The 14365-nt window shown below is 40.7% G+C and overlaps 1 protein-coding gene and 1 pseudogene across 5 annotated transcripts in view; both read right to left on the bottom strand.

Annotated features, from left to right (window-relative positions):
* The window catches only part of ANO6 (anoctamin 6), a 233180-nt gene that overhangs the window by 109425 nt on the left and 109390 nt on the right, over window positions 1-14365 (bottom strand). The gene's annotated exons all lie outside the window — the stretch shown is intronic.
* Window positions 3481-6696, bottom strand: LOC112584580 (annotated as a pseudogene).

Raw genomic sequence — 14365 nt, 5'->3', positions numbered from 1 at the left:
GGATTCCTGAGACACTTTGAGGGGGCCCATGAGGTCACAAGCATTTTTATATAATACTAAAATGTTATAGTAATCAGTAGTGGCACCAAACCGTGCAGGTCATCATCGTACTCTTCACCACCACCAACTCACAGTCTGCAGGACAGACTCCCCTCTCACCCCTGTATTAGCCATCCTCCCTTCTCTCTCCCCACTGCTAACCACTCGTTTGTTCTCTATATTTGTGAATCACTTCACTTAGGAATGTTCTTCATGAAGCTGAAACAATTACTAACTTTATGAAACCTTGACCCTTGAGTACCTGGGTTTTTAATATTCTGTAAAGAAATGGAGGTACTCAGAAAGCACTCCTGCTGTGCATCAAAGTATGACGGCGGTCTTCAGGAAAATTGCCGAGCAATTTTTGAGTTGTCGGTTTTTTCCACAGACCCTACTTTCACTTGACAGACAACTGACACAAAACGCAGTTATCAAGCTTGAGTGTTTGGCAGATATTTTCCCTAAAATGAACAAAGCGAAACTGTCATTTCAAGGAAAACAGCTGACAATATTTGTTGCTAATGATAAAATTCATGCTTTTGAGCAATTAACGTATTAGGATTTAAGACAACTTGTATTTGCCACCGGGAACTTGACAGGTTCCCAATATTTAATGGATTTTCTGATGAGATTGATGAAATGGAGATTGGAGATATTTTTTTAAATATTTTATATCATGAAATGGATCAAAATTTGTAAAAGTTAGTTAATTCAATGAACCAATATTTTCCAACTGCCCAATGCACAATAATAAAATCATGCTTGGATAAAGATTCAATCAAAATGCAAGACAGACTTCACCTCCCACCCCTGTATTAGCCATCCTCCCTTCTCTCTCACCACTGGTAACCACTAGTTTGTACTCTCTATGAATCTGCTTCTTTTTCTTTTATTCACTAATTTGCTGTATTTTTTAGATTCCACATATAAGTAATATTACACAGTATTTGTCTTTCTCTGTCTGACTTACTTCACTTTAGCCAAATACCATCCAAGTCCATCCATGTTGCTTCTATGCCTTAGCAATTGTAATTAATGTTGCTATAAACATTGGGATGGATGCATCTTTTCAAATTAAGTGTTTTTGTTGCTTTCAGGTATATACCCTAACTTAATTTTTAGTTTTTTGACAAACCTCCATACTATTTTCCACAGTGGCTGCTCCCACCAATAAGACAGGAGAGTTCCCTTTCTCATATCCTTCCCCACATTTGTATTCCTTTTTTTTTTTTTTTTTGATGACAGCCATTCTGACAGGTGTGAGGTGATTTCACTGAAGTTTTGATTTGCATTTCCCTGATGAATAGTGATGTTGAGCATCTTTTTCTGTGCCTAGACAGCTACTCGTAAACTAATGAAATTAAAACATTCTTTAACCCCCCACACAAAAATAACTCAATATGGATTAAAGACCTAAATGTAAGCCTGGATACTATCAAACTCCTAGAGGAAAATACAGTCAGAATACTCTTTGAAATATGTTGCAGTAATATCATTTTGGACCCATATCCTAAAGCAAAGGAAACAAAAGCAAAAATAAACAAATGGGGCTGAGTTACACTTAAAAGCTTTTGCCAAGGACAACCTACTGAACAGGAGAAGATATTTGCAATTGATATGACTGATAAGGCATTAATAATCAATATATACAAACGCTCATACAACTCAACATCAAAAAACAAACAATCCAATTTAAAAAATGGGCAGAAGAAAAGAACAGGCATGTTTCCAAAGAGGTAATGCAGAAGGACAACAGGCATATAAAAAAGATGCAAGACAGGCTTTTAACCCACAAAAGCTCACTGAAATGGTTTTGCATTCCATATTATATGCAATGTTTAAGAACTACTATTTATTGAATTTTAATGTGGCATCAAAGAAGAATATTGACATCGACCTAAAAAGGCTTTAAAATACTCTTTTCTACCTACCTATCTCTGTAAGGCTGTATCTATGTCATATACTTCAACCAAAACAACATATTGCAACTTTTAACTAAAGTTAAAAGACTCAAATAGAAGAAACAGCTGTCTTCTCTTAAAGAGATCTGTAAAAATATACAAAATAATGCCACTCTTCTTGCTAATTTTTGTTTTAGAAAAGTCAATTTTATAAAACATTTTCATATGTAAAAAATTTTCATATTTTGAGTTTCTTATGGATTGTTTAATTATTTTTTTCAGTTCTAATACTATCAATTATTTAATACAGATAGATATATCCATGTTAAAGATGCTCTTGGGGGTCAATATTTTATTGAGTGTAAAGTGTAAGTTTAGAACTGCTGTTCTATAGCATTCATTCTGGCTCTTAATTTTAGATTATATAAATTGTAATAGTATGATACCATATAGAGTATGTGAAGTCGTTCAGTCATGTGCAACTTGGCGACCCCATGGACTATACAGTCCATGGAATTCTCCAGGCTAGAGTACTGGAGTGGATAGCCTTTCCTTTCTCCAGGGGATCTTCCAACCAAGGGACCAAACCCAGGTCTCCCGCATTGCAGGTGGATTCTTTACCAGCTGAGCCACAAGGGAAGCCCATATAGAGTATAATGCCACCTATTTTTATGTATACATACTATAATTTTAATTGGATTATCAGATCAGATCAGTAGCTCAGTCGTGTCCAACTCTTTGTGACCCCATGAACTGCAGCATGCCAGGCCTCCCTGTCTATCACCAACTCCCGGAGTTCACTCAGACTCACATCCATCGAGTCAGTGATGCCATCCAGCCATCTCATCCTCTGTCGTCCCCTTCTCCTCTTGCCCACAATTCCTCCCAGCATCAGAGTCTTTTCCAATGAGTCAACTCTTCGCATGAGGTGGCCAAAGTACTGGAGTTTCAGCTTTAGCATCATTCCTTCCAAAGAAATCCCAGGGCTGATCTCCTTCAGAATGGACTGGTTGGATCTCCTTGCAGTCCAAGGGACTCTCAAGAGTCTTCTCCAACACCACAGTTCAAAAGCATCAATTCTTCGTCGCTCAGCCTTCTTCACAGTCCAACTCTCACATCCATACATGACCACAGGAAAAACTATAGCCGTGACTAGACGAACCTTTGTTGGCAAAGTAATGTCTCTGCTTTTGAATATGCTATCTAGGTTGGTCATAACGTTCCTTCCAAGGAGTAAGCGTCTTTTAATTTCATGGCTGCAGTCACCATCTGTAGTGATTTTGGAGCCCAGAAAAATAAAGTCTGACACTGTTTCCACTGTTTCCCCATCTATTTCCCATGAAGTGATGGGACCGGATGCCATGATCTTTGTTTTATGAATGTTGAGCTTTAAGCCGACTTTTTCACTCTCTACTTTCACTTTCATCAAGAGGCTTTTGAGTTCCTCTTCACTTTCTGCCATAAGGGTGGTGTCATCTGCATATCTGAGGTGATTGATATTTCTCCCGGCAGTCTTGATTCCAGCTTGTGTTTCTTCCAGCCCAGTGTTTCTCATGATGTACTCTGCATATAAGTTAAATAAGCAGGGTGACAATATACAGCCTTGACGTACTCCTTTTCCTATTTGGAACCAGTCTGTTGTTCCATGTCCAGTTCTAACTGTTAATGTGAAGGAAAAGAACTGTTTTTAATCTATAACAACTAGGAAAGTAAGCCAACAGATACTTGCTGAATTGCCTTGAGATAACATATTCAAGTCAAAGTGTTTAATAGACAAGGTTCTGCCTTGTCAGTTTCCCAAGGCTGTTCCAGGTGGTCTGGAAAATTTAAGATTATGCTCTATCCCAATGCAGCTGTCAGCTACTATATTCCATTAACATGTTTTCGTTTGTCTGTTTGTTTCTGGCCTTACCGTGTCACTTGTGCGATATTAGTTCCCCAACCAGGGACTGAAACTGTGTCCCTGTGGCAATGAAAGTGCAGAGTCCTAACTGCTGGATCTCCAGGAAATTCTCACTAACGTTAACCCTTATTGACATTTTTTTTTTTTTGAAGTTTGCAAATTCTTTATATTTCCAGCTATTGAGACAATTTCTGAGAGCTGAGGTTACCTCTAGCAGTGAAACCAGAGCCAGCTATTAAGCAGCCAGAATGCTACAGTAATTGAATACATGGCCATTTCTCTTTCAGCCCATTCTTTGTTCTCCTCTTCCAGAAGTTGTAGACGTCTATTTAGTTTATCTGTCGTCTTAATCAAGCTGCATCTACAGCTGTCATGTCTTCTGAAGTTCCTTCAATCATTGCATCTATATTTGAAATGCCATACCTGACGTTGTCATGATGAGGATTAGAAGTGGCAGCAGCAGACCCACCACGCGACACAGGAATGGAGTCAGTTTTGACCAGCTGTCCATTTTGGCGAACAGCATTTTCACTCATAGAGCGTTCTCTTTTTAGCCTGCCAACTGTACGGATTTCATCATTTTGACGGGTTGGAGCAGGTCTTTCTAAATCCAGAAAATCTAGCGGTCTTTCACTCAGCGTAAGCACACGAGGTGGTGTTTTTAGAGCCAGAGGCTTAAAGGGAGTTGTTTGACTGTATAAGGTCAAGATCTGCTAGTCTTGAAAATGGAATGTCTTCATTATTTCCTGCTACCACAATTCTCTCTGGAATTTGCATAATCACATTAGCATTTGAAACTCCTTCTTGAAATCCTTGTTCCAGGTCAGCATTTGGTGGTGCTACCTTTAATTTTTCTGGGACCCTCACTCGCTAACTAATACCTTCGGTGTATTCCATTTCATACTGAATTGGACTAATTTCCACCATCTCAGCAGCAGTGGGAGAAGAAAAGGCCACCCCACTCACTAAATGCGTACCAATTACTTCTTGCTCTTTGGCATTATCTGCTTCTGTGCATCATATTAAATCCATTAACTTGCCTCAGTATGCACGTGCTGGATTTAGAGCCACTTTTGTTCCCCTGGGCCGGCTGGAGGGTCCGCCGGCTCCCGGGGTGCCTGGGTGGGCGGTCTCAGAGGCCATTGGCCGAGCGCACGGAGGCGCCCGGGCAAATCACCGGCCGGAGACGCACGCAGCCAGCGGGGAAAGAAAACCCTCAGTGACATTTTGAATGACTATGTTGTTCCATACAAGTATTTTCCCCTATCTCTGCACCTGTAGTTTGCACCTCCTAAATTTCCTTCTCTCCCTCTCCATGATTCCTGACTCTTCATGGAGCCCTTTCCTGACCTTCCTTGTAGCCCTTTCCTGACCTTCCTTGTAGCTTGGGTCTCTCTCTGACTTTGTCTCAGAGCACCTTATATTCATCTTTAAATGTCACCTCACAATTTTAATTGTGTAATTATTTGATTAATGTCTGTCTCTCTCACTGGAATATATGCCCCAAGGGATATTTCAGTGAAATTTCTCAATTGTATCTATTTTACAGGGTTATAGAAATATTAAATGCATAAATATTATTAAATAAATCAACTGAAATTAATTAACCCTTTATCCTATGACATTTAGTAATACGATAGCTAAAGCATCAGGAGGAAAATCTTATTACACGTTACAGAAGAAACGAATTGATGTGTTTTCTCTTTTTAGACAAACTGCTCAGAAAGTAGATCATGGATGGCAGAGTGTGCACAGAGGGACTGTGTGAGTCCCGGAAAGACGTGGCAATGCTTCTGAGGGCGGCAAGAAGACAGGGACAGGCTGAAGCAGCAGGTCAGACATAAGGGGCTGGGAAGATTCTGAGGTTTCCAGCCCAAGTGGCTGAAAGGATGGAGATTACTTTTACCAAAATTCAAAAAGCTGGAAGAGAAATACAATTAGAGGGGGAAGATTATGAATCAGTAATATTTCCAAGTGGAGATGCCACGGGTCTGGGGTTGAGAGAGAGCTGAGGCTGCAAGTATAAACTTGGGAGGTGTTAACACAGAACTTATAATCGAATCTGAGGAAGTGAGTGAGAAGAGCGGGTGAGTTTGGGTGAGCTCTGAGGACATGGGACAGACAGGAGGGTCTTGGGTGAGAGAGAAGCAGATAGTGGGAAGGCAGAGAAGTGGTGGGAAAGATGGAGAGAGGGGCAACCACACGGTTAACTGACTCCCTTCTCCCCCACTCCCTTCTTTCCCTTCCCACTTTCTCTGTCCCCCCACCCCCACCCCCACACAGGGACTACCAGAGGAGGCTACTAACTGGACAGCTTATGTTCTGTTTCTCCTTCTCATGCCCCCTACATACTCATGCCACACTGATCTCTCTCTGGCTACACTGTTCAATACAGTAGCTACTAGCTGCACGGGGTTATTTAATTTACCTGAATTAAAATGAGACAGAATTACATATGCAGTTCCTCTGTCTCACTAGCCACTTGGGTAGCTACTAGCTGCACGGGGTTATTTAATTTACCTGAATTAAAATGAGACAGAATTACATATGCAGTTCCTCTGTCTCACTAGCCACTTCCAAGTGTCTCCACAACCACGTGTAACTAAGTGGACAGCATAGACACAGAACAGATGGAAACACGGTCAGAGCTGCCCCTAGACATAGCTTTGTCTTCTCAGTTCAAAAGTCCAGACCCTTAGTTGGAGACTGCTGCAGTCTACCTGAAACTAACTTTTATATTTTTTTAACTTTTGATTTTATATTGGGGTATAGCTGATTAACAATGTTGTGACAGTTTCAGGTGGACAGCAAAGGAACTCGGCCATACGTATACATGTAACCATTCTCCCCCAAACTCTCCTCCCATCCAGGCTGCTGCATAACATTAAGCAGAATTCCCTGTGCTATACAGTAGGTCCTTGTTGGTTATCCATTCTAAATATAGCAGTGTGTACATATCAATTCCAAACTCCCTAACTATCCTTTCTCCCCACTCTCCCTCCCTGGCAACTACAAGTTCACAGAACTAACTTTTTGACTTCATTTTCTTCCACTTCCCTAGATCAACCTTGTGCTGGATACAAATTGAGCATACCTCACTCTCTTCCACTTTCATTTCTTGACTTAGGCCATGCTATTTGGATACCCTCCAGTAATGTATCTACTGAGATGGTTAGGTTTATGCACCACCTTGCCTGGGTTCTGTGCTATGCTGTGCTTAGTTGCTCAGTCGTGTTGGACTCTTTTTGACCCCATGGACAGTTGCCCACCAGTCCTCTGTCCATGGGGATTCTCCAGGCAAGAACACTGGAGAGGGTTGCCACGCCCTCCTCCAGGGGATCTTCCCAACCCAGGGATCGAACCCAGGTCTACCACATTGCAGGTGGATTCTTTACCAACTTGATACACCAGGGAACGTAAGCAATCAAACACAAATCTAAGAGTTGCTATGAACTTATTTTGTAGATATAGTTAACTGATGTGGTAATCAGATTACTTTAGGGAATAGAAATTATTCTCAATGATCTAAGTGGGACTCAGATAGGCAGCTGGCTGGCCTTAAAAAAACTGAGGCTTCTCTGAGAAAAAGAAATTCCGTCTCAAGACTGCAGTGTCTGCCCCTACCCAAGGGTTTCCAGCCTGCCCTTCCTGCCTCTCTGCCCCACAGATTAGAACCCACAGTTGTGGAAACAGGTTCCTTGAGATAAGTCTCTTTAATAAATATTTCTCTGTGTGTGTGTATTAATACAGATACATACATGTAAATTTGTGTATATACATGTATGTGTATGTGTGTGTGCTAAGTTGCTTCAAACTCTTCTCCACCAGGCTCCTCTATCTATGGGAGTCTCTGGGCAGGAATACTGGAGTGCGGTGCCATTCCTTTCTCCAGGGGATCTTCCCAATCCAGGAATAGAACCTGTGTCTCTCATGCCTCCTGCGTTGGCAGTCAGGTTCTTTACCACTAGCACTACCTGGGAAGCCCATACACACGTACAGATATAGCCAAACACACATATATACATATGCTTACACGTGTGTGTTTGTGTCTAGATATTCTATGAGTTCTGCGTTCTGGTAAAACCTTGACTGGTACAGATTTTAGTATCTGATAAAATGTACTCTTCAAGGTTGCAATACATACCACCTTCTTCAAAAATACAAACCTGATTTTCCAAAGACAATGATGCTAGACCTGGCTGCACATTTGAGTCACCTTTGTAAACTTGATATAAACATACTCAGGTTCTGTATATAAACATAGGCAAGAGCAAGATTAGTACATGAAGGCGGAGCTTGGGCGTTCATGTTTTAAAGAGTTTCTCCGGTAATTCTGACGCACAGCCAAGGCTGAGAACTACAGTCCAAGCTGAACTCCTCTGGCACCTTTGCTATAAGTGCCACTGAAAATCATCAAACACAGCACACCATCTTACATTCTTTCAACCAGCCAACCAATCAGCATCAGTTACATGATTTAACATCTGTCAGATACAGTGTGCAGGGGATACAGGCAACGGTATACCCACTCTTGGTCTTGAGGGCAAACACTGAGATATACAGCTTAATATTATTCTTTGAAGCACACTGATTAATGAATTATTATGTGATAGAATAAATAAAAATTTTACTGCAATATTTAGAGAAGCTGATAGTGGTTATTCAAAACAGTGCATAATTTAAGTAGCTCTTATTTCAACTGAAAACTCTATCAGCAAGTGTTAATAAATGCTCTATCTATGTATTTATTAACAGACTGTACTGTTGGTATTTGTGATACTGCCAGGCATGATTAATTCTCAACCCAGAGATCGTTTGGTAGGCACCAAAGTGTCTGTAACTACTTTCTAAGCAGCAAAAGCTACAAATGCTCCTGTGAGCTCGATCTAAGGAGAGCAAAACCAATTCCTGAGATCAACACAGTCTGATTTAATCTGCAAGAGCAGGAGGAGGGTTTGGCTGAACTGAAGAGTGTGGGTTGGGGCCACTGCAAGGCTGGCTAGCCCGGCGCCTGCAAGATGCTTTGCCGACTCTAAGTCAATCCATAAATGTTAGATAAGACTTCTCACTGTATTATTATTTTATGAACACACTTTTCAGATAGCTAAAATGCTTTTCAACCCCTGTGCAGTCACTGAACAACACTCTTGTGAGGAAATCTACTGCTGATTTTTCTGCTTTTATACATTCAGAAAACTAAGATCATCGCATCCAGTCCCATCACTTCATGGCAAATGGATGGGGAAACAGTGGAAACAGTGGCTGACTTTATTTTTCTGGGCTCCAAAATCACTGCAGATGGTGACTGCAACCATGAAATTAGAAGACGCTTACTCCTTGCAGTCCCTAGTGGCTCAGATGGTGAAGCGTCTGCCTACAGTGCGGGAGACCTGGGTTTGATCCCTGGGTCAGGAAGATCCTCTGGAGAAGGAAATGGCAACCCACTCCAGTATTCTTGCCTGGAAAACCCCATGGATGCAGGAGAATAGTAGGCTACAGTCCATGGTGTCGCAAAGAGTCAGACACGACTGAGCAACTTCACTTCATTTCACTTCACTCCTTAGAAGGAAAGTTATGACCAACCTAGATAGCATATTAAAAAGCACAGATATTACTTTGCCAACAAAGGTCCATCTAGTCAAGGCTATGGTTTTTCCAGTGGTCATGTATGGATGTGAGAGTTGGACTGTGAAGAAGGCTGAGCGCCGAAGAATTGATGCTTTTGAACTGTGGTGTTGGAGAAGACTCTTGAGAGTCCCTTGGACTGCAAGGAGATCCAACCAGTCCATTGTAAAGGAAATCAGTCCTGGGTGTTCATTGGAAGGACTGATGTTGAAGCTGAAACTCCAATACTTTTGCCACCTGATGCGAAGAGCTGACTCATTTGAAAAGACCCTGATGCTGGGAAAGATTGAAAGCAGGAGGAGAAGGGGACGACAGAGGATGAGATGGTCAGATGGCATCACCGACTCAATGGACATGAGTCTGGGTGGACTCCGGGAGTTGGTGATGGACAGGGAGGCCTGGCGTGCTGTGGCCCACGGAGTCACAAGGAGTCGGACACAACTGAGCAACTGAACTGAACTGAACCTATACATGAGGAGACTGAGCTCCTAAAAAGAAAATCAAATTTTTCCCCAAGGGACTGAGAGCAGAGCTGCGAAGGGATGGAGGGCTTCCAATCCCCTGGAATTCCATCATGCTTAGTTGCCTAGGGGTGCTTTTAGGACTTTCTTTTACAAAAAATAAAAAAAAAAATAAAAAAAAATAAAAACACTTTTCAAAGTTACAGAAATGCCTCCTTTCATACACCTCGCTCAACTTTCTTACTTCCTCTTTCACAAGACAGTTTATTTAGTTTACTTGTTAAAAACACTTGAGGCTCATGAAAGTTCATGAAAGGGTGGTGATACCATTAGCATCACTAAATGATCTGTCAAAACTTTCATCATGTGTTTTTATTCTAATGGATTTGGACTTCACAGTCAAATTTTACTCCAGCTTCAAGTATGGCCTTGACTTGATATGTTTTAATTCATATTAACATTGTAAAGATCTATATTATTGGTTTGTCCATTATAATTAATGAAAATTCTCTTCAGTAGCCATTACAATCTGTCAGATCACATTAATCTACATTTCAAAAAGTGACTTGGGAGAAGGAACTGTAAATACATTTTCCTTTTTTGAAGGAGCCAGTAGGGTTTTCAGGGTAAAAGCATATTTATAGTTGTTTTTGTTTTTTTTTTTCCCTCAAACCAGAGACAGACTTAAGGAATATATTTGAGACTTAAGAGTAAAAATGCACTTTTTATTATTATTGTTGAAATAAGAAAAACTACAGTTAAGTATTAAGACTTCAGGAATGAAAGAATTTTAAATCCTCTTTCCAAAGCCCTTAAGCCTTCCAAATTAATGAAGAGTTCAAAATGCGGGAGGGTCAGCTACAGCTGAAATCTCACTGAGCTCCCCTTTTCAATTTTCTAGGAATCCTGTGAATTCATATTGTGTTTACATTTCTACCAAGTTCTGTGTTTCTCTTTAAATTTTTATTACAACTTTTTTACATTAGCGCTGTTTTTTAGGTCACGGCACGGTCAGGTCATTTACTGGCAGACTTTCAGCTTTAACTCAATTCTTTTGCTTTTGTGGGCTTTTCTGGCCATTACTGCGATAGGCTTCTAGATGACTTATAATCAAATGAGTTCCATGGTAAATACTGCTATCACATCTTTGTTCAGAATGCCCAGGGCTCCCTGCTTTCCTCATGCATGTTTTTGTCAAATTAATTTTGACATTCCCCAGATAACAGATAGCTTGCTGAATTTCAAATGGGATGCACTGTGGGAGAGCAATTCACAAAGCATTTTACAGTCAAGGGCTTCTGAAAACAGGGAATAAAACCAGTTAGAATGAACACTGTTCTGTGGATGAAAGGGTTTTAATTAATTACGTAATTTGGCTGCTGATGACAATAGGCTGAATTAGGGAAATAAAAAATAAAACAAAAGCAACTCAGATGCATCCATGAGCCAAATATAACTGACTAAATGGTACATTCCCAGAAACATCCTCTGTCCCTCCTTCCCCACTTTCCATCAACTACCAAGTCCTGCAGCACATAAAACAAGCATGTCCTTCCTTTCCTTCCCTACTGGCTTGGCCAAGTATTCATCATCTGCCGAGACTACTATCTAGTCTGTCCGTTTGTGAACGACTCCAAGGTAGCTCAATTATGAGACCGTCTTTCTACTGAAATGCAATCTGTCTGCCTATGTATACCTTCTATCCCTAGGTTTTAATACCATATTTTGCACCATCATCTACCTATTACCACTGTCAAAGTATGTACCTGCCGTCCTTTTCTTGCCTGGGTCAGGATCCACCACCATGCTCATCTTTCTCCTCTCCATACATTTTCCCTTCAAATGGAGCACCCAGATGGGGAGGTGGCTTCACCAATATTGAACAGAAAAAGTCTAGTAATTTCTTGGTTTTGGATAGATAGATGTGAATACAACCCAGATTCACATAAAATTTCTGACATGATTATTACATGCTCCATTCATACTGAGTTTAATTATAGCCTCCATGCAATCAGTTATTGGCCTCAGCTCTTGTGATCTTTCCTTAGGCAACTGATACTTAGGAATTAGGAGCTGAAGCTGACTTTAATTCATATTGATTTTTGTCTCCTCTAGAAATTGATTTCCATCCTTATTCCGCAGTCTTGGCAAGATCAATTGCCCAGATAAGCACACTCTCACTAGGCCCACATTTCTTCAATCTGTATTTAAAAATGATTATTTTCCCACACACCTCGCTAAACTCAAGACACAAAATGTCTGCAGCTTTCTTCTATTCTAAAAGCCTAATAATGCCCATGAAAAAAAAAAAAAAAGGAAAGAAAAGGAACACGCTGTCAGTTTGACATGACTTATTTTTCCTGTTTTACTGAACTCAAGTTGATTCCTGATGACCTTTTAACAGTCACAACCCATCTGCTTAAAAAAAAAAACCTCAGCTGTAATATCCCTGGAGATAAATGCCCCAGCTTCAATGTCTCCATTTATCAGAATATAGTCCATCATGCCCAACTTCAACCCAACCACATCCCTTTTTGAAGACCATCACATTTGTCCCTCTTTCTATTCTTCTGGCACCTGTCCTGGTCCCCATATGACCTCAAGATTATCAGCTGTGGTTCCATGAACAAATTTATAAGCTCTTTTAATGCCCTGATAGATACATAATTTTTCTAGTCAGGAAGCTTAAACTGCTTTGGAAAAATTGTATTCCTTTCTATAACTGTCTAGTGTAGCATGGGCTTCTATAGCCCCATATTAGAACTTGAGCCATCGCAATCAAAAGATGACCTTCATTAGCAGAAAAGACAAAAGTAGTAATATAGAAGCTGATGAGCTCTTTTCTTCTCTGTCATCTTGTACCATTAAATTTTCTTCCTCAGGTGTGGGACTCCTCACTGCTTCAGGGTTTAACATAACTCAAAGTCTTTCCTTCTCTTTCATGATGCTAAGCATGTGTTCACAGGCCTCAGCTCACTCACTCACTCTGCACCTTAGTTTTATTTGCCCTTCTTTAGTAATAATGGAAAAAAAATAAGGTTGGCGTATTCCAGAGGATCAGTGCTAATGCACAGAATGAACACTTCTTAGCACTCTGTGTTCAGCTGCGTTTAGCAAGTCCGGCCTGGCTGGGTATAGAAGCCTACTCACCATTAAGGACTGTTTCTCTGGGAAAATACACTCTGCATTCCAGAGAAGTGACTCAGAAAGAAATTTCTCAGATTTTTGTGTCTTGGACTGCCTTTTGCTCCTAGGCCCCAACCCTAGCAAATCCACAGATGTAGCTTCTGAATCAATCACATAAAACATATGAGTAGATCCTCGTCCTCCCGATTCAGGAAAAACACCATCACTTTTTTTCTCTTGAATGCACAAAAAGCTTTCAACACCGAAATGCCTTGTGAATTTCTACCACAGCAAATGGATCAATTTAGGAAATCTTACTAGTCTATTTACCTTTGATCTCATTTCCCTTTTTGACCATCCTTATGCCAAATTAACATTCCTTTGTTTGGGTGATACCCCCTCTTTTTAAAAGGTTTTTTATTTGAATCGAGTTGACATACAATGTTGTGTTAGTTTCAGATATATGGCAAAGTGAATTAGTTGTGTGTGTGTGTGCATAGGCTTCCCAGGTGGTGCTAGTGGTAAAGAACCTGCTTGCCAATGCAGGAGACACAGGAGACCCGGGTTCAATCCCTGAGTCAGGAAATCCCTGGGAAGAGGCTATGACAACCCACTCTAGGATTCTTCCCTGGAGAATGCCAAGATCAGAAGAGCCTGAGGGCTACGGTCCATGCGGTCACAAAGAGTCGAACACGATTGAAGTTACTTAGCGTGCATGTACACACATATACACACACACACACACACACACATATATATACACACCTTCTTTTTCAGTTTCTTTTCAGTTTCATACGGATAAGGCAATGGCATGTAAATTATCACAAAATTGTGAGCAGAGTTCACCATGCTATACAGTAGGCTCTTGTACTGTGTGCTAAGTCACTTCACTTGTGTCTGACTCTTTGCGACCCTATGCACTGTAGCCCACCAGGCTCCTCTGTCCATGGGACTCTCCAGGGAAGAACACTGGAGTGGGTTGCCATGCCCTCCTCCAGGGGATCTTCCTGACCCAGGGATTGAACCCGTGTCTCTTGCATTTCCTGCATTGGAAAGTAGATTCTTTCACACTAACACCAGCAGGGAAGCCCACAGTAAGTCCTTATTAGTTATCTATTTTATATATATTAGTGAATATATGTTAATCCCAATCTCCGAATTTGTCACTCTCTGCCCCATCCCACCCCAATATCCCCTTTAGTAACCATAAATTTGCTTTCAATATATGTGAGTCTATTTCTGTTTTGTAAATAAGTCCATTTGTATTATTTTTTATTAGATTCCACATATAAGTGATATCATATTTATCT

This window comes from Bubalus bubalis, chromosome 4, assembly GCF_019923935.1.
Source record: "Bubalus bubalis isolate 160015118507 breed Murrah chromosome 4, NDDB_SH_1, whole genome shotgun sequence".
NCBI lineage: Eukaryota > Metazoa > Chordata > Mammalia > Artiodactyla > Bovidae > Bubalus > Bubalus bubalis.
The sequence above is the reverse complement of the archived record's forward strand: the minus strand, read 5'-3'. Positions and strand labels throughout refer to the sequence as shown.